The sequence below is a fragment of the Coenobita brevimanus genome, chromosome 17 (genome assembly GCF_032717465.1).
Source record: "Coenobita brevimanus isolate Jiangsu-jjx chromosome 17, ASM3271746v2, whole genome shotgun sequence".
Lineage (NCBI taxonomy): Eukaryota > Metazoa > Arthropoda > Malacostraca > Decapoda > Coenobitidae > Coenobita > Coenobita brevimanus.
The window spans coordinates 17460575-17481624 of record NC_136970.1 but is presented as its reverse complement, the minus strand read 5'-3'; positions in this window follow the sequence as shown (position 1 = coordinate 17481624).

Here is a 21050-nt window from a genome sequence, read left to right as displayed (position 1 = left end):
AGGTCAAAATAAATGACCATTACAGGGCACGGTTAAGGTGTTAAAGACTTTGTGGGAGACCAACAAACATTCAGTGACAACTAATGTGCATTATAAACCCAAACAATATATTGAAAAAAAAAAAAAAAAAGTGTCCTTTGATCAATATATGCACCATCATGCCAACACACTCCCAACTTCATACGCAGATATTCCTCTATCCTTCCTGCTGCCTCCACACCATATTATTCGCAGATAGTCCTCCAGCCCTCCTCCTGCCTCCAAACCATTTCATATGCGGATATTTCTCCCGCCTTATTGCTCCCTCCACATATTTCATACGCATATATTCCTCCACCCTTCCTGCTCCCTCCACACCATATAAACTTGCGATAATAAACTAATAACTGTGTACTGGGAATATTGTTCCCACATACATCAACCTGCTTTACCAGGGATGTGATAATTATATCTTGGGCGTCTGTGATTCGCTGATATTATTACGAGTGTGTACCTGGACGTGTGTGACGAGACGAAGCTGACGTTATGTGCAGTTTAACGAAAATGATATCTACCATGTTAGCCACGTGTGTGTGTGTGTGTGTGTGTATGTGTGTGTGTGCGTGTGTGTGTGTGTGTGTGTGTGTGTGTGTGTGTGTGTGTGTGTGTGTGTGTGTGCGTGTGTGTGTTCTATCTATCTATTGCAATATACCTCAATCCTGGAAGGGACACCTAGTAAGTTTCTCATTCTCCATTCTCATCCTCATCCGTCCATCTCATCCTCGGTCTCTCCATTCCTCCCCCCCCCTTCCACCTCACTCACATACGCTCTGTTGTAGCTAATTCGATCTACTCTGAGAAGAGATGAGCCTTAAGCTTTTGAAAGCTGGAAGCTGGCTGGTTGTCAGAGTGCATTCATTAATTATCAATGACGCTCTTTAAATTATTTTTTTGTAACGGTTACAGTAACCATTTAACGATATGATTGCTCCCCAGAATTATACAGAGTGATGTATATAGATTAATTTGAAAACGGTGTCTTACAAAGTTTATCAGATGATCTAGATACGTTTGAAATTTTAATTTCTGGGGGCAAATCAAAACATGTCCAAGTAAAATTTCAAGAGTACCTAGATTTGTTTCCACATTCAAGCAAATTAGTATAAATTATGTCATTACAGCGACATTCTGTAAAGATGGGGCGAGTTCTAGGTGTGGGGGAGAATAGGCGAGTTATAGGGCAGATAGGGGCGAGTTGTAGGGGGAAAGGGGTGAGCTGCAGCGGGAAAAGGGCGAGCTGTAAGCGGGAAAGGGGCGAGTTATAGGGGGAAAGGGGTGAGCTGTAGCGAGAAAAGGGCGAGCTGTAAGCGGGAAAGGGGCGAGCTGTAGGGGGAAAGGGGCGAGCTGTAGGGGGAAAGGGGCGAGCTGTAAGGGGGAAAAGGGCGAGTTGTAGCCGGGAAAGGGAAGAGTTGTAGGCGGGAAATGGAAGAGTTGTAGGCGGGAAAAGGGCGAGTTGTAGGCGGGAAATGGAAGAGTTGTAGGCGGGAAAGGGAAGAGTTGTAGGCGGGAAAGGGAAGAGTTGTAGGGGGGAAAGGGAAGAGTTGTAGGCGGGAAAGGGAAGAGTTGTAGGCGGGAAAGGGAAGAGTTGTAGGCGGGAAAGGGAAGAGTTGTAGGCGGGAAAGGGAAGAGTTGTAGGCGGGAAAAGGGCGAGTTGTAGGGAGGAAAGCGACGAGTTGTAGGGGGCAAAAGGGGCGAGTTGCAGGGGGAAAGGGGAGGGGTGTAGGTGGGAATGGAGGAAGGTGTAGGGGGAAAGGAGTGAGTTGCAGGGGGGAAGGGGGAGCTGTATAGGGGTGGAGGGTGAAAGAGATGAAAAATGCGGGAAGGGATGAAAAAGGGTTAAGGGATAGAAAGGGAGGAAGGAGTGAAATGGGAGAAGGGGTGAAAGAGGGGGGAAAGGGTGAAAAGGAGGGAAGGAGTAGAAAAGAGGGAAGGGGTGAAAAGAGGGGAAGGGGTGAAACTGGAGGAAAGGGTGAAAGGAGGAAAGGGATGAAATGGGAAGAAGGGATGAAAAGGGGGAAGAGGTGTGACAGGAGTGGGAGACGGACTGATGGAAGAGGAAGAAAAAGGAAGTGAAGGAATGGGAATGGAAGAGAAAGGAAAGAAAGGAAATGAAATGAAAGGAAAGGGAATGGAAAGAAGGGGAAGAGAAGGGAAGGAAAGAAAACGGAAGGGAAGAGAAGGGAAAGAACGGGAAAGTAAGGGAAAAAAGAGAGGGGAAGAAAAGGGAAGGGAAGAAAACGGAAGGGCAGTAGAGGTAAAAGAAGGGAAGGGAAAGGAAGGGATGGGAAGGGAAGGGATGGGAAGGGAAGGAATACAAATACAAAAGAATACAAAGGAAAACAGACAGCAACAGGCCTTATGGTCTTTTCGAGGCTGCTTGTTACATAGTAAACTATGACTACATAATCTAGTTCTACATGGTGATGGATAAAGATAGTATAGCAAAAAGGCTCACCCCGCCTCCAAACCCTTCAGTTAAAACTGGCAGGAAAAAGCGGGAAGCATCACCCTGCAGCATGGACAAACTGACATGGAAATTTCATAGGAAAGACTGAAAGGGAAAGTTACATTCTGTAAAACTTTATCTATAAGCTACCAGTTTGAATATCCTGAAAGAAAAAGAAATAAAGTAAAATGAGTAAGCAAATAAATAAATAAGACATAACATTATATACGGGTACGTTGAGTTAACGAGGCTTCTGTAGACACAGTGTGGAAAATGCAGTGTGGAAGGGATGTGAAGGGAAGGGAAGGGATGGAAAGGAAAGTGAAAGGAAGGGAAGAGAAGGGAAATGGAGGATATGGAAGGGAAGAGAAGAGAAGGGAAGGGGAATCAGGGGAGAGAGTGGCGATGTGGTGCAAAGTCACAAGGGAGGTAGAAAGGAAAAGGGAAACGGAAAAAGGAAAAATAGAAGCAGAAGGGACGTGTTAGGAGAGAAGTGAAGGAGGAAGGGGAGGAGGGGGTTAAATAAAGAGGGAGGAAAAAGCAGAGTAAGCAGATGTGAAGAAAGATGGGAAGAAAGTTGGGAAAGAAGGGCAGGGCAAGAAGGTTAAGGGAAGCAGGAAAGGGGGAGAGAGATGAATTGGGGTAGTGAATCGATAAGGTGAAAATAACACGTGGTGTTATCATAAAGTTTAGAAGGTAACAATAACACCTGACATAATCACAGTATTACTATGGTAACAATAACACGTGACAGTATCATAGAGTTAATAAAGTAACAATAACACGTGACATTATCATACAGTTAATAAAGTAACAATAACACGTGACATTATCATAAAGTTAATAAAGTAACAATAACACGTGACATTATCATACAGTTAATAAAGTAACAATAACACGTGACATTATCATAAAGTTAATAAAGTAACAATAACACGTGACAGTATCATACAGTTAATAAGGAAACAATAACACGTGACATTATCATACAGTTAATAAAGTAACAATAACAGTGACATTATCATAAAGTTAATAAGGTAACCCTAACAGGAGATATTTTCATTTAGTGTGGTAACAATAACACGTGATATTATCATAAAGTTTAAAAGTTAACAATAGCACATGGTAATATTATAAACTTAATAACATAACCATTACACGTGGTATTATCATAAAGTTAACAAATAAAAATAGCACGTATTATACTCGTATTGTACAGTTAAGGCGCTATGTCGATCCACCAAGCGTTACCAGATCAGTGCCACGAGGTGGAGGCGCCACGCTGGACAAGTGTGCCTCAGGCCCTATGACTCACTGGTGACGGGGTGGAGGGTGGAAGAGGACGCAGGGACAGACGTGGGTGGTCAACCAAGACAGTACGGAGAGAGAGAGAGAGAGAGAGAGAGAGAGACAGACAGACAGACAGACAGACAGACAGAGAGGGGGGAGTAAGACAAATGTAAATTAAACAAGGAGCTGTGCCAAAACACAGCAAACCCGTCTCAGGCAGTCATTTTAGTGCTGACCTATGAACACAACAGGATATATAGTTCAAGATGTCACATCAAATTTAAGCAAATAGGCTTGATAACTGACGATTATATGTCCATTTGAAATTGTAGGCCCGACTCACCTGACATTAACCCCACTACCGCCAACTGGGAAGTGACCCGTTGATGTGGTGAGGCATGTAATAGGATGCAGATTTAAGAAGATGTACCTTTAGGTTTTGGTTTCTTGTCGATATGACGAATTTGAAAGTAGTTATGGCGAAAAAACGATTTTTAACCGTCCCCCCCCTTTTTTTTTTTTTTTTTTTACATTTTATGGGCCCACTGCCATGGCCATGGCCCAATTTGACCCAAAATTTAACCAGGTGATCAGAAGGTCATAGACCATCATCCCTGTAATTTTAGCCGAAATCATACAAGCAGTTTTCGCGTAAAGTTGTTAACGGACAGACAGACAAAAAACGACACAAACAGACAGACAAACCGAATGAAAAGAATACCCTCTCCCGAGCTTCTCCGGGGCGGGAACGGGTAATAAAGGGCAATAACAGGAGAGAGGGACAGAAAGAAAGAGGAAAGAGTACACACAAGACGAACGAAAGTGGGCAAAATATGTGACAAAAAGGGAGAGAGTGAGAGCCGAGCCTGAAAATATGAGAGAGAGAGAGAGAGAGAGAGAGAGAGAGAGAGAGAGGGAGAGGGAGAGAGAGAGAAGAGGGAAGAAAATGCAAGAGAAAGTGAGAGTAAAAGGAAGGGTAGGGGGGAGAAAGCCGGAGAGGATAAAGTGAATGGAGGGAGAAAAATGAAGAAAAAACAACTACAAGGAACTGGACACGTGATGTGAGATATTAATATAAACACGAAAAACTGAGAAGAGAAAAAAGGAAACAGGAGGAAGACAGGCGTTATTAAAGAGAAGGAAGGAAGTAAAATAAGCAGAATTTGAAGGAAAAAAGGAAAGGTAAGAAGATGAAAAATATATACAAGAAACAGACGAGATCAAAGCAAAAGAATGGCGGAAAGAAAAGAATGAGGTTAGGGAAGGGTGGAAGGAAAGACGATAAGATAAAAAAAATAAAACGGAGCGGAGGAAGGGAAAGTGAAGGAATGGCGGAAAGATAAGAATGAGAAGGAATGCAGGAAGGGAACGAAGGAGGAAAGCTTGAGGGGACATAATGGACTTCTTGTTTTTTCTTGCAGAGTCGAGAAAAATGGTGGTGTGGAAGGAGGGAGCCCCGAAAGTTAAGGGGATGGAGAGGAGGAAGCAGGGAGGAGAGAGTGAGGGACAGGGGGAGGGCGTGAGAAGAAAGATTAAGGAAAGAGAGGGAGAGAGTGAGGGAAAAGGGGAGGGCGTGAGAAGAAAGATTAAGGACAGGGAGGGAGGATGGGATATGGGGTAGGGCGTGAGAAGAAAGATTAAGGAGAGAGAGGGAGGGAAGTAGAGAAAAAAAGATAAGGGACACCTTCGATAGCAGCACCCAATCCAGTATTCTGAAAGAATGAGATGATTATTTAGTGTAAAATCATTTACAAGATTCCCTTGTGGTTCACAGGCCGTCCCAGTAATGCCAGCTGTCTAGTGCTCTGCCCTGCACCTCTGTGTCATGTTTACGGCTATATCAACATGACGCAGGTAGGCCGTCAACTAGTAGGCTACTCCAGCATTGTGCATTTCTGTGTATGTATGTATGCATGTATATGTGTATGTAAGTATGTACTCATGTATGTATGGAAGTATGTATTTAAGCATGTATGTAATAGTTTCCTTGCACCTCTGTGTCAAATTTATGGCCACTCCGACACGACACAGGTACGAGGTCGAAGTCTTCTATTGTGTGTGTGTGTGTGTGTGTGTGTGTGTGTGTGTGTGTGTGTGTGTGTGTGTGTGTGTGTGTGAGATAACGCTATCATCATTCATGAGTGCCGCACCTGCACTAATTTACCACCCATAAATTCTGCACCTGAAGGTCAGCAGAATGATTGGTGGCCGCTGCTGGAAATTGCATATTAAACAACAATTTCATTGGTTTTGTCGTCTGGACGGGGCGCTCCAGGTTTCATTATTCCAACTCTTATTTCATGACACGTTATTTCCAGCTGTATAATTTATGTATTCCAGTATTTGCCAGTTTTAAAAGAAACAGGGAAAACACATCACCTACATAATCTGAAAAACGGATATAATACAGTATCAGGCATGAATATTGTTTGGGCAAAGAGAAACTAAGGGTGGAGACATAATTCTGGGCATGTGGCTGTAATGTGACAGGTGTTGTTCTGTATGTTGGTGAATCCTGCTAGAAAAAGGTGGGTTGGCAGATACACAAACAATATGATAGGCACAGAAAGGAAGGAAGATGGATATACAGAAAGGCAGACTACTGCACAGGCTGGGGTTATGTTGAGTTGGTGTGTCACTTGTGAACTTAGGTGAGCTTCATTTATACTGTATAACACACACACACACACACACACACACACACACACACACACACGGTTGGAGTCCCTGATTCAGTCTGGTACTAGGCTGTTATGCTCTCTCCCTCTCTCTAAACGAGTTTGTTCAGTATCTGTTAATTTTCTTTTACGCTATACTGTATACAGGTATACACAAAGAAACGATTTCTTTAGTTTTTCAGCGCCATTCTTCTCTCTCACTTTTTCCCAGGGCGACTTCCATTCCATCCCCTCCCGTCTCTCTCTCTCTCTCTCTCTCTTTCTCTCTCTCTCTCTCTCTCTCTTTCTCTCTCTCTCTCTCTCTCTCTCTCTCTCTCTCTCTCAAAAAGCCTTTGATCTGTATTCGTTAATTTTCCTTTACGCCTTACACAACAAAACCTAGGTTTTAGCTTTCCTTTAGGCATTTTTCAACACCTCTCTCTTTTAACTAACACTTTTTCCCAGGGCGCCTTCGATTACTCTCTCTCTCTCTCTCTCTCTCGTGATGGTAAGGAATACAGTCGGGGAGGAGAAGAAAGGTGAAGGAAGAAGAAAGGAAAGAATGAGTAGAAGGAAGAGGGCAGGAGAGGAGGAGGAAAGGAGACGGGGAAGCAAGAGAATGTGGAAGGACGGGCAGGAGAGAGATGAGAAGAAGGATGAGAAATGATTTAATAGGAAGGAAAGGTACAAGGAGGGAGGAAAATAAAAGGAAAGATGCGAAGTAAGAAGGTGGTGAGACGGGAGGGAAGTGAGGCATGAGAGGAGAGAGGAGGGGAGATGTGAAGGAGGGTGGGGAAAAGAGAAATGAGGAGAGGAAAGGAGTGGGGGAAGAGAAGAGAGGAGAGGAAGGGAGGGAGGGAGGGAAGGAAGGACAGGTGAGAGAGGGAAGAAGGAGAGGTGAGGTGACGGAGGGAGAAGAATTGAAGGAAGGAGGAAGGGATAAAGCATTGAACGGAGGAAAGACAAGGGAAGAAGAAGAAGGTAAACATGGAATAAGGAAAGGAAGAATAATGTGAAAAAAGTGAGGATGGATGACAGAAGTAAAAAGGATGAGGAAAAGAAATAGGAATAAACAAGTAAGAGAGCAAAATGGAAATAGGATGTAAAACAGGAAAAAGAAAGAATTAAAGAATGAGGATGAGAAAAACCTAAGAGAGAATTAAAATAAATAAATATCATAAAGAAACCGGGAAACACAAACAAACCCATTGAAAGAAAAATATAACAAAGAAAACTGAAAAAAATAAAACAGGTGTCGGTCCACAGCAACGGAGGGAAAAAAAAAACAGAGGATGAAGGGAACGTAAAATTGGAGATAACTGAGTAAAACTAACAATAAAAAATATCTTCAGAAAAAACATGAGAGAATTTTTTAGCAAAATTTGAGGTTATTATGCTTAAAATTAGTTATGCACATATTAGAAAAAGTCAACCAGGACTGATTTTTATGTGAAATGGAAAAAATAGGAGGGAAGCCCTGGTGAAAGAAGAAAAAAAATGTGGTGGAGAGAGAGAGAGAGAGAGAGGTTGCTTTATCTCTACAGGATCTCGCCAGTCTGAAAAGAAATTGTCGATGCGAAGCAGCGCTGGCAAACACGTGTTGAGGTGTTTATTATACTGTATTTTTAAAGTATATGTCACTGTTCCCTCTTATATCTCCACTTTCTTAAACTGAAAATTGAAAGGTTTCCACTCCACCTCACACACACACACACACACACACACACACACACACACACACACACACACACACACACACACTTTTCTAGTTATTAATGACACTGCAGCGTAAATGTCAAATGAAAGCGATGTTGCAGTTGGGATTTTATCTTGCTCTAAAGTTGTCTTGATTTGTACTGATTTTTCATTTTCTCCATGTACTGTACTTACTATATATCGGAACATGTATCTTTATTAATACCACTGTTTACTGGAAATAAAATATTTGAATTTGAAACTGAAAATTTATTACCGGAGTCTTGTAACCCTATAAATACCCGACCGTTTTTCTTGCTGGGCTGCTTTGTTCCCTATCATTACCCTCACTGCTTTATTACCGGGGTCTTGTCAGGGTCGAAGGGGACTCCAGCACCAAGTAAAGGGGGCGCGGTAGCACAGTGGTAGCGCGCTGGACTTGTGATCGGGGGATTGCAAGTTCGAGCCTCGCCCGGGCTGCCGTGCCGGGAGGGGTAGCTCCCTCCTGTAACCCTAGCGGGGCTATATAGTCCAATACAGGGCTTAGCTCGGGGGAATTCCATTTCTCCCAGCACCACGTAAAAGGTACAACAACTTTTATTTAATCCAGCGCTCACGGTTAGGCTTTATCTGTCTTCCTTCATCTCTCTTCCAAATCCATCTTTGTTCTCTCTTGCCTTCAACCCATTTTTTTATTTCCCCTTCTTCTCTCTCCCTTCTCCTCTTGGTCTATATTGCTTCATCTTTAAGCCAGCCAACACTTTATCGTCTTTTTGTTTATTCCTCTCTCAATTCTCTTTTGTACTCCGCCTTTGTTCTTCCGTTCAACTCGTCTCTCTCTCTCTCTCTCTCTCTCTCTCTCTCTCCTCGGGTCATCGCAGTGTTACAGTTCGGTACATCCTTCATGTCGCTCACTCCGATTACACTTGCATTCTTTCCTTCTGGCGTTGTCACAGAAGTCCAAGACGTTGAGTCACTTTGTAACTAAAAGTTTATTTTTGCAGGTGGGACGAGGAAAGGAGACGCAGAACCCTGCCATGTCTCTTGTTACTCGTACAAGAACGAATTCTTGTTCCGGAAGGAAAATGGTGACGTTTACTTTGTGTACCTTAGTGTATGGTTTAAAGAGCTAATGATTATGGAAGGAGGAAAGATCTTGACTGTAGGGGTATGAGGGTGATTCAAATAATAATACACTTATTGTGAGTGCAAGGCCTAGTAAGTGATTACAAGAGAAAGATGCTGAATGTTAGAGTGGTGACTGTAATAAACACTGACGGAAAGACGGTGAATGTAAAGACAGTGAGTGCAAGTGAGTAAAAGAGTTCAAAACAGCGAGAGGCAAGAGTCAAAGAAGCCAGAGACAAGGTGAGGTGGCAAGAGAAGGAAGCACAGGATGAAAACCTTTTGCCCAAGATGCGAGGTGGTAATAACAAGGCCTCTTTTAAACGGTGGGTCTGGAGGCCATGAACCAGGAAAATATAAACAAACCACGAACGGACGCTGAAACGGAAAAAGGATAACAAAGGATAGTTAGAGGGGTTGAAGGGAAAATGTTGAAAGGCACGAGAATGTGAAATTTAAATGGAAAGAGATAATAAAGGAGGAAAGATAGGGAGGCGGAAGCAAAGATGAGAAGAGGAACGAGAATGTGAGATTTGAGAGCTTAGGAATGGAGTTAGGAAGAGCAGATAGGTAGGAGGAAATGATTTTATAGGTGGTAGTTAGCAGAGACAGGGGTTAGACTGGTATACGAGGGAATGGAGAGGAAGATGCAAGGGTGAAGGAATAAAGGGTAGGGAGGGAATGGGCAAGTGCTGAGGAAGATAGAAATTGTTGGAAGGAGAGAAGTGAAAGGAAGAGGCATGGGTGAAGGAAAAGGAAAGAGTGAAGGATGGTAGGAGATAAGACTGAAAAAATAGGAAACATTAGAGATAGAAGATAGGGAGGGGTGATGGCAAAAGGAGGCATTAAAGAGCATTAAAGAGCATGAGACAGACAGACAGACAGACAGAGACAGGGGCAGAGAGAAGGCGAAATAGTTACGGGAAGGATAAATGAGTAGGGGCTGGGAGAGGGAAAATGAAGGAGTTGGAAGAGAAAGCAGGAAGGATGTGGAAGAATGGAATGGGAATGTGAAAGAAGGTTAAAAAAGTAATTACTCTCTTTCTCCTGTTTATTCGTATACCTACATATTTCTGTTTATTCCTCATTGTTTTTGCCAAGCCAAAGGGGCATTTAAAAACAGGACAATTCTTCTGTATTCTATATTATTTTTTTTTAGTAACACTCTTCGTTTCGACTGGAAAAAAGTGCTATTTGACGTAATGCAGATGAGGTGAAGAAAAAGGCAACGTGAAGTATCGCAGACGAGTTAACAAGAAATTGTGATAGTTTGAATGACGCAGACGATGTTAAGAAAAAAAAAAAAAGACTTGGAGTAAAGGAGAAAGAGAGAGAGAGAGAGAGAAGAAAACGCGCTCATTTGAGTAATACAGAGTAGTTAACATGAGTGGAGGCACTGGTATTGGATATAGGTTAGGAGGACGGGTGAATGGACACAGTGTGGGTGTTTTTTATACCATACGGGAACAGTTGTGTTACTCAGCCATCAGTCACTTAAATGCCCTTTCGTGGCCAAATTTATAAGTGGTAAATATTGTTGGTGGCAGTCATGAAAAATAACTTTACACACACACACACATACACACACACACACACACACACACACACACACACACACACACACACACACACACACACAGGGGTTTCCTTACAGACTTAGAAGGCCTGCAGATCAAAGCTCATCTATAAACATAATTAACAGGTGTCGAGGATAAAGTACCCTCTGTAATTTGTGTGTTGTACTGCCACCTGTATGTTCTGGATCATGTGTATGCTATTAGCAAAGTACCCATGACAATATCCATGCTGGTAATGTGGAAGAATAATATAATGATATTGTCGAGCAACTTTTCAGCCAATATTGTAAGACCTGCAGTAAACGTTATTACCTGTAACCCCAATAACACTGAGTCTGAGCAAAGTCGTTTCAAATAAGTTGATGTGATATTCTCCCGCATTTGGTCTGATCAGCTAGTCAGGTCAGGTGCGGGTAAGGGGATGGGTCTGTTATGATGTGGCAGGGGTAAACCAGTTTTGCTGTCGGGCCCTGCTGCGAATGTCAATGATTGCATTGCGCAGTTGACCCTTGTGCGGTGTGGTGCGGTGAGGATCTGTCCGTTCTTCCCTTTGGGGCTAAGATGCGAATGAATGGGTTTGAATGGATGAGTAAATGAAGAGTGTGTCGTCCTGTCTCGGCTACCTCCCTTTCCTTGGGGGAAGCAGCCTAGGTATATAGATAGATAGATAGGTATTCTGAGCAACAAATGCAAGCCCAGAAAAGTTCCGTTATTTTTCTGTAATGAGTGACATATTGAAAATATTAAATAAATGACCCTTGAAACAGGTCGTCTAGTAAAGTAATTTAAAACGTCATGTTTGTCGTAAGTAAAATCCAGAACGAGTAAATTCAGTTTCGTATACTTCATGACATGTAAGAAATAAGGTTTAAGACTGTTTTGGTCTATAAATGCTGTATACAGTGCTTTGTGCAGTTTGTTATACTCGTACATATACGCAAATATTAGGCCAGTCACTTTAATTAATGTATTCGTGTAATTAGAGTGCATGGATTACCAGTTACACTTGAGGCTGTGAATGTGAGGCATAAAATGCCGGACATCGAAAAACATGAATTGTTTACGTCCATCTGAGTGTGAGAGAGAGAGTGTGGTGGAGGCTAGGACAGCCTGATTGTGTGGAACTCTTTCACGCACCCACACTGACGGAAATAATTGAGAACTAAAATATTCAGTGCGTCAAAGCTTTCCATTCCATAATCAGAAAAAGTACGAATTTACGTTCAGAGTCGTCTCTCCTGATTCATTAATCTTTCACTCACTCGTAGCTACAGTCGGTTAATACTGGGTTTGTTGGCGAAGGAGTGCGATTAGATTTGGCTGGGGTGAATATAAGGCTCAGGCTTGGCCGCAGCCAGTAAGCCAGCCAGACAATCAACCAACCAACCAATCAACCAGTCCCTATCGACCTGTGGAGTGCGAGGTGTTTGGTCAGTCACAGTCAGTCTCCTTCGTCCTGGCAGTAAAAATCTTTTTCGTCCTGCCTAAATCTTTCCCAATATTCGTACCATACTTACACACCCTTCCGTCTATGATGCTGATAGCTGCTCAGTAATTTTGAAGGTCAAGGATGTTGCAGCCAAGTCTAGTATCGTATATTTTGGCTTGCTGGGGTACACCATCTCTCTGGCAAGTTTACATTCTCGCCCAAATTGTTGCCTGTCACAGTTACATTTAAATAAATCCAAAATAATGTTATATGCACAGCTGCCGACAGCATAGAGATTAGGTTGTGTAAATGTGTGTGTGTGTGTGTGTGTGTGTGTGTGTGTGTGTGTGTGTGTGAAGTCAGTAATAACCAGTGACCCAAGGCGTGCTGAGTCTCGCATTACTGCTACTTTATCGTTCCCTAAGCAATGAATGAAAAGCTTGAGGGTGTCGTGTTGGTGGACTTTCAATTATATCCAGTCGTCACTCACATAATAAGCTTTTTAAATCAATTTCCTCATTCTTTCTTTATGGTCATTATGGGTTCCGGTAGTTTTAATTCTTTTGTAGTTTACTTCATTTTTCTTTCAGTCGGTCGCAGTTTGTCGTGTCACCCTAGGTACTGAGGATCTTCTGCTGGCAGTCCTTTAATCTTAAACAGGCCACCCCCTCGTTTCACTCTTACTATTTCTATACTCTCTTGTTCCCTCATATCATAATTAGTTTTCTACATTTCTTCGTCTATTTTGGTTTCTGTAAAAGCTCCATTGTTTTCCTTTCGTGAGGGGCGGGGGACGGGAACTCAGAAGGTGAGGGGGTAGGTCCATTCTTCACTGAGACACTGAAGTACAGTTCCTTACGAAAAGTTCCATGACAGACAGACTTGACGGATAGATACACCGGGCCGCGGATTTTGATATCCTTCTACCCACTCCATTCAAAAGGGTGAAAACAGAACCCCCCCCTCTTTCTGTGTGTGTGTGTGTGTGTGTGTGTGTGTGTGTGTGTGTGTGTGTGTGTTTGTGAGAGAGAGAGAGAGAGAGAGAGAGAGAGAGAGAGAGAATCACTTCACAAGTTGTCACATTGCACAATCAACCTTTTTTTTTTTTTTCAGTAAAGTTACTGAAAAACATCAAGATTATTCAGACAACCATGTAAGTTACTTGGTGTTTCGTTGTTAAAACTCTAATAATTAATTTCACTCACTCAGTAATATCATCTTTTCATTACCGGGTACACGAGGTTCCCCGAAGCTGAATATAATCGTTCGACAACAGCAAGAATGAGGTAAAATACCATCATCGTTACTCAGAGGGTAATAAAGGATTGTGTCTAACTCTTTCATTACGCAAGGTCCCCAAAGGTGAATATAATCTTGTATCTGCAGCAAGAGTAAAATAACAGAAAATATCATATGGTTGTGCAGAGATTAAGAGATTGTGTTTAACCCATTCACTGAGGGACGTCTTCCCTAGGCTAAAATAATGAAATAGTCTGGTAATGGAATAACAACGCATTTTTAATGGCCAATTCGTTTGTCTCCTAGTTCCTTCCATCTGGTAATACATTTCACTCTAGCAAATACCTGCTATACCCATTCAGTCATATATTTCACCTACCTAATTTTTCACTTACAAAAATTAGTTTCAACTGAGTGGTACTTGCCACTCTCTCTGTAATTTATTTATTTCTCTTCCTGTAATGTATTTCAACTGCCTTGTAATGTACTTCGCGATATTAATATAACTGCATGTAATTGCCAAATGTTTTGTTCCTTACTTCCATCTTTTAGGCTCTGAAAATCTTCTTAAAACAGTGAAAACAAAGATTATTCATGGGATGTTATGACTGGCGACGAAAAGTGATATTAGACACTTAATGATGAATATGGGAACGAAGAATATGAGATAATATATATTTACATCATTTACCAAACGAATATCAGCAATAACTGCAGGACCACCTTACACTTTATGTAGAGGTCCGAGGTTAGGCTCCTGTAGTGCAGAACATCTAAGACTATAACCAGCCTTCTCTCCAGGTGGAATTACATGGTCCAACAACCTTATGGTATAACTGAAACCTGTGAGCCCAGAGTTGATGGGACAGAGAAGAAGAACTGGTACAATACAAGGGATGGAAGAACATGAATGAAAGTTTAAGGAATTTTGAAACTGAAATGCAGAGAGAGAGAGAGAGAGAGAGAAAGAGAGAGAATCTGTCGAACGAAGGAAGTTTGCCGAACCAGAGAAAGTTTGGACCCCTAAAAATTTACCATCTCTCTCTCTCTCTCTCTCTCTCTCTCTCTCTCTCTCTCTCTCTCTCTCTCTCTCGACAGATCAAATATGTATAATGGTCTTCTTCTCCTGTTCCTCCTCCTCCTCCTCCTGTCACTTTCTCCTCCCCTGGCCTTTTCTCTCCCACTTTCTTGTGTCTCAGTCTCCTGTCACGTGATGTGTAATTTTTTAAGGCCTAAACTGCCTCTGAGCGGAGAAAAACCGTCGACGCCAACCATAATAAAATGCATAAGTGATTCTATCAGGACTGAAAGATTCAACTCTTCTGTTACCTCGCTCATTTATCTTTTTACCTGCGGGGGGGGGGGGGGGGCACGGTGGCTCAGAGGTAGAGTATCGGAGTCGTAATCTGGGGATTGCGAGTTCGAGCCGTCGGCGGGACTGCCGTGCCGGGAGTGGTGGCGCGCTCCTGTAACCTAGCGGGGCTATATGGCCATAGTTGCCTAGCTCGGGAATTAAATCCCTTTTTACCTGCGGCGATAGCCAGAAGGTCAGTGAAAGTCCAACGTTCTTCTTCTTCTTCTTCTGCTTCTGGAGGATTTGTTAAAAGGAGGCCTTTGGAGACATAAAAGTGGTACCATATAATTACTAATTTAACATGGAGAATCCTAATCTGCCATCAGCTGACACCTGATGTGGCGCCATCTAGCGACAACTCCAGTAAAAGTGCTTAATTTAAGCCTATTGAGACAAAAGTAGTCCCATATAAGGTTATTTGACATGGAGAATCCAAATTCACCACAGGTCCCTGAGCAATAATGCCACTATTGTTTTGTCAGCGTCTTCCCACCAGCAAACGTTCTGGCAGCAGCTGCGATTAATAATATAATATTGACGTCCATTGAAAGCGTGGATATTGTGTGTGTGTGTGTGTGTGTGTGTGTGTGTGTGTGTGTGTGTGTGTGTGTGTGTGTGTGTGGATACAGTGTAATGTCATCAGGGAAGGCTTTGTTGATATTAAGGCTTCGAGACGACCACCTCCTTTGATTACCGGTATTACAGTTGAGAATGGCGGTGAGTAATGGTGTGGGCGTGGGTTTTTGCGCGTGTTTACAGATGGGAGTATATGTGGGTGTGGATGGAACTCAGGAGTGTATAGTCTGTGTGTGTGTGTGTGTGAGAGGGAGAGAGAGAGAGAGAGAGAGAGAGAGGCAGACAGACAGACAGACAGACAGGCAGACAGAGTCTGAGCTTGATTTGCGTGTAAGAAAGTTTTTTTGTTTTTCTTCTTTTTCTAAGTTTATCTCTAAAAAATTACTTTGTTCGTTGGCTACGGTATTGTTTCCTGGCTGTGTCTATCATTTACATCTCCTGTACTGTATTGTGTAATCTGGACTTTCCAAAGTATTTGAATTATCCTTACCACTTTCAACCTTTTGTCAAGAAGAAATATCCATCAGATGAGCAGAATCGTCTTATGGTAACCAAACTTGATATCTAAATGATATCCTGACCTACAAGGTGTCAGAATTTGTTTGCTTTGTGAATGAGTATGAGTGTTAGTATATTATTGCTGGCTTGCAGTAATGACACAAAGCTTCCACTGGGCCGCTTTTATTAGTTTCCTTCCGTGCAAACCGGTCGGGGACTACAGGTTTGCGCGGTTCCGTCAGTACGTCCATCAGTTCGTCTGCAATTTCGGGTCCGCTCTGAAACTTCCACATGCATGGACAGATTTTGATATAACTTCACACAGTTCTTCCCCATACCATGTCGGTGTGCCGCGCGCAACAACCAGCCATCTCCTCCCAAGGTCAACGTCACACTTGGGGCTCAAACAAGATCGGGTTCTGCCATATTTAACCTTCATACCTACATTTCTGTCCACTCTGTAACTTCCACATGCATGGTAAGATTTTGATATAATTTCACACAACTGTTCCCCACGCCACGACGACTTGTCGCGAGCAACAACCAGCCATCTACTCCATATTGTGTGCATTGTACAGTACATACGCATTGCTATCATACACACATTATATACACAGGACATACGTATAGTTATCATCCGGTAGGGAACTTTGTATTACATGACAATCCTTCATTCACTCATTATTAGTTTTTAACGTCTGATCCTGCAATGCAGTGATGCGAGGCGGTGCCTCACGGAAGCTCATGACAGTTGGGAAATGGGTTAATGACAGAGTCAGTGAGCTTGGTATCACCAACTTTTCTTATTTGTATGCTAATTCACAATATGGCCGAATTATGCTTACATACATCTTGTTTACACAGCATACCATCTTTAAAGAGACCCATTGCCTACAGGTTGTTCACAAATTTCGATTGGCAAGGCAAAGGAATGATGAATGACCCAAGAATCTTCAGTTTACTGCTACAGTTCTTTTCAGGGTAGAGTTGAACGAGGGTAATTGGAAAGTATGTTTTAAAACGAACCTTATCAAAGCAAAAAAAAAAAAAAAAAAATGCTCCCCGTAAGACACAAAAACTTGTCTTCATATTCCTGTTGTTCGCACCATTTACCGTATGAATATCAGCAATAACTGCAGGACCAACTTACTCTTTATGTAGGGGTCCGAGGTTAGGCTACTGTAGTACAAAACATTTAAGACTATAACCAGCCTTCTCTCCTGGTGGAATTACTGAAGCTGAAAACTTTATTGTCACTAAAGGTAAGATAGTAACAATGTGTGTGTGTGTGTGTGTGTGTGTGTGTGTGTGTTCACTGTAATGTCATCAGTGAAGGCTTTGGTTAAGTCTCCAAGATGCATGACTTCCTTTGATATACAGGTACTGCAACTGGATGTGAGAATTCAGTGACGATGTGGGTGAGAGAGAGAGAGAGAGAGAGAGAGAGAGAGAGCTGAGAGAGCGAGTATCCATTTCTAAGCACTGAGTAGTGTCCTTTCCTGTCACCGAGTACCAGTACTCGAATTTACACATCATACTATGAAATGATACCATATGTCCATGTTATTAAAGAATGAAAATTTCGTTTATATACATATATATTTTATGTTATTTAATTTGATTTCTTCAGTTGTATTAGGTTACCCGGTGAGTGAGTGGGGTAGCAGAGAGTACTTGAAGGTACCTAGAGATTGGGTCAGGGTACCAAGTTGTAAATGAGTGGCAGACAGGGAGGAAGTTTGAGAGAGAGAGAGAGAGAGAGAGAGAGAGAGAGAGAGAGAGAGAGAGAGAGAGGGAGAGAGAGAGAGAGAGAGAGAGAGGGAGAGAGAGAGACCATTTTCCGTGGCTATGTTAGTGTCTCTTTCCTGTAATTTGTAGTGGCAAGCAGTTTCATACTCTCAGTCCTCCTACTCTGTAGTAAGACATACTCCCATCATTACAATATTACTCTTACTCCTCCTTCCTCTCCTCCTACTCTGAACTAAGCATATTATCCTTTTCCCAATCCAGATACTCCGTACTAAAGAAATATATTTATAATATTGCTCTTACTCCTCCCTCTCCTGGGTCCTTCGTCTTCCCTTCCATTCGCTGACATTTAGCCCCTTGCATCTGTGTCCACCTCACTCTCTGGTTCCGTCTGTACTTCTTCCCGCCTCGTTTCACCCACAGTCTAAGTAATATACAGTACTTAGACTGTGGTTTCACTTATTACCTTTCTCTCTTCGTCACCCACTCTCTCCCTCTCCCGTTTCACTCTTGTATACCCCCTTCTTGTTTTAATTTTTATGTCGTTATTTCCCTCACTCTTCCTGCTTCTCTTTTTATATCTTACTCCCGTCTCCCCTTCCTTCTTTTTTGTATTCTCCTTTTTTTTATGTTCCTCCCCCCCCACCCCTCTCTCTCTCTCTCTCTCAGCATCCCTGCTGTAATACGGATGTTTTCTTAACACAAGATAAACAATATAAAACTAACTTCATAGACAGAAAACAAATTCAACATCAGTAGTGCAATTAATGTTTTTAGTCTCGACATTCATTTTATAGTTACTTCTATATTCGTCTAGTTTTTATATTCATGTCATGAGGAATATCAATTTTTCATCCTAAAACCTTGTTCTTTTAAAGCTAGTATGTTTAACATTTATCAGTTTACGTTTACTTCAAGTGTGAATCATAAGCTTTTCCATCATCTGTCTTCAATTTCTATACATAATACCTTCATCCAGCCGTAGTCACCTTTGCCCATTCCATTCCTTCCCCTAATTATCTCTTATTCCATTTTTTTATAGTCAGAGTTTTTACAGATTTGAGTTTACAGTTCTTTTCCTTCCTTTCCTTTGCCCACTTATGTCAATTTGTGCTTCTTATTGAATGCCCACCCTCACTCCTTTTGCCTGGCTCTCATTATCCTTCTGAAACCCTCGGCCGCTGCCTTGTTCCTTGAGTTTGTTTTAGAAACACAAGATGTTACCACATTACAAGTATAATAGTGTGTGAGAGAGAGAGAGAGAGAGAGAGAGAGAGAGAGAGAGAGAGAGAGAGAGAGAGAGAGAGAGAGAGAGAATTATACTGAACTAGTTAAAGTGTAATGAATATCAAAAGAGGTGCGTGGATCTCCGTGCCTTATCTTAGTGTCTCGGTCGTACCAGGTGCCACTTTACATCAGTCTTACTTACTCCTGACGCTCTCGCTCACCTCCATCATGTAGTGTCCTTCTCTTTGCCTATTTATTTTTTTCCTTATATATTTGTGTGCATTATCACATTCTTCATCTATTCCTCAGTCTTCTCTTCCTCCTCACCTTCTTTTTCACCTTTTATCTCCTCCACAGCATTTTGCTTCTTCTCCACATCTTTTCCGCTTCTTTTTCCCCTCCCCTTCCAAATATGTGCCTTTCTCTCCCACACTTTTCCTCCTCCACAGTATTTCTTTCTCTCAACATTTGTACCCCTCCTATATCTCACTCCGAAATTTGTGCCTTTCTCTCCACAATCTTCATCTTCCCCCTGCTCTTCTTCTGCACACGTTTCCCCTTTCGTATTTAGTTTCTCCCATCCACGCAACAAATGTTCTCTCCTTTGTTTACCTTTCCTACCCTTCATTCCATACACAGAGTTTCATTTTTACATCTGCTCCCACACTGCTCGTTTTTTTCTTTCTTATCTCTCTCCCACCACCTCTTGTTTCTCTACCCACTTTCCTTTAATGTCTCCTCCCTCTTCTTTCTTCCCCACCTTCTTCATCCCTGCCATTTTTTTCTTCATTCTCTCTCCTTTTCAATCCCCATTCTCTTTACCTCTCAGTGTCCCTGTATCTTCCTCCATACCAACCCACCCTTATCTCTCCCAGTCTCTCACCTCTCGCATTACAAGTATTATTTACTCTACTCAACCTCCCTCGCGTCTTACCAAGTTGTTCCCCCCTGGACAAGGAGAGTATGTTTTCCACCAGTGTTTGTTTATTTGGTAGTTTGTTTATCTGTTAGCAGGATTACTCAAAAAAACTAAAAGAGAGATTTGGACCAAAATTTGGTGGGTAGATAGCCTATGTCTCAGGGAACAATCGTTTAATTTTTGGGACAGATCCGGATTGTATTACAGATTCATAGGCCCCGCAAAGTACTTTTTGTAAAACCCTAATTCAGTGATAAGAGAAAAACCTAACCCATTATGATGCAGTAGGTGTTGGAAATTACGTTGCCTTTTTCGGAGACATGCGCCTTCGCGCTGAATTACCCCTCTAGTTTTACCTGTGAACGTTTCGTCCCAAGTCTCTCGGTAAACTAATAGAAAATGTCTAATGCGATTCAGAATTCCAGGTTCTTTGGTTGATGATGAATGTAAATGTGTGTGTGTGTGTGTGTGTGTGTGTGTGTGTGTGTGTGTGTGTGTGTGTAAAAAACTACCCAATATATTTTCGAAAAATCTCATACAACAACTATCTCAACACCCACCATAATAGGTTATTATTGTGATTTACGGGAAGCTTATGTACCTCATCACTCCATCTATCCGTAACCAACCTGCAACCCGTATATATTCCACTTGCCTACCCCCTCCCCTCCAATATCTTGTACGCCGGTATAAACATGTGATAGTACAAGAGACATCGTTACTTCCACGTTAAGGCTAAGTTTACCGTCCGCCTCGCCTCTCCTGAATATTTCCCCTTGACGGCCTCGGGTTATATGAGATACTTCAGCGATTTTCACGTTGCTGGTAAATGTATGGTGTTGGCCGTAGCTGCTTTGTTATTAATGCTGAGAGAGAGAGAGAGAGAGAGAGAGAGAGAGAGAGAGAGAGAGAGAGAGAGAGAGAGAGAGAGAGAGAGAGAGAGACTAAAAAGTTAATATAGGTAAACAAGGTAGAATAGATTGACCTACAGTGTACATACATTGGACAAATGATGTATAAGAACGTGATATTGCTGATTAGGCAATACACCGTAGATAAAAAAGACAGGCAGAATTAAGGATAGCTAAACAGACATAAGCAAGGCAACGGCAGACAGACAGACGAAGACAAATATGCTAATAGCAGAGAGATTGCATACCCTGATGTTGTTCCACATTAACCATTCCTGGTTGTGGATTTGATATACAAATCCAAATTCGTCGATACCGT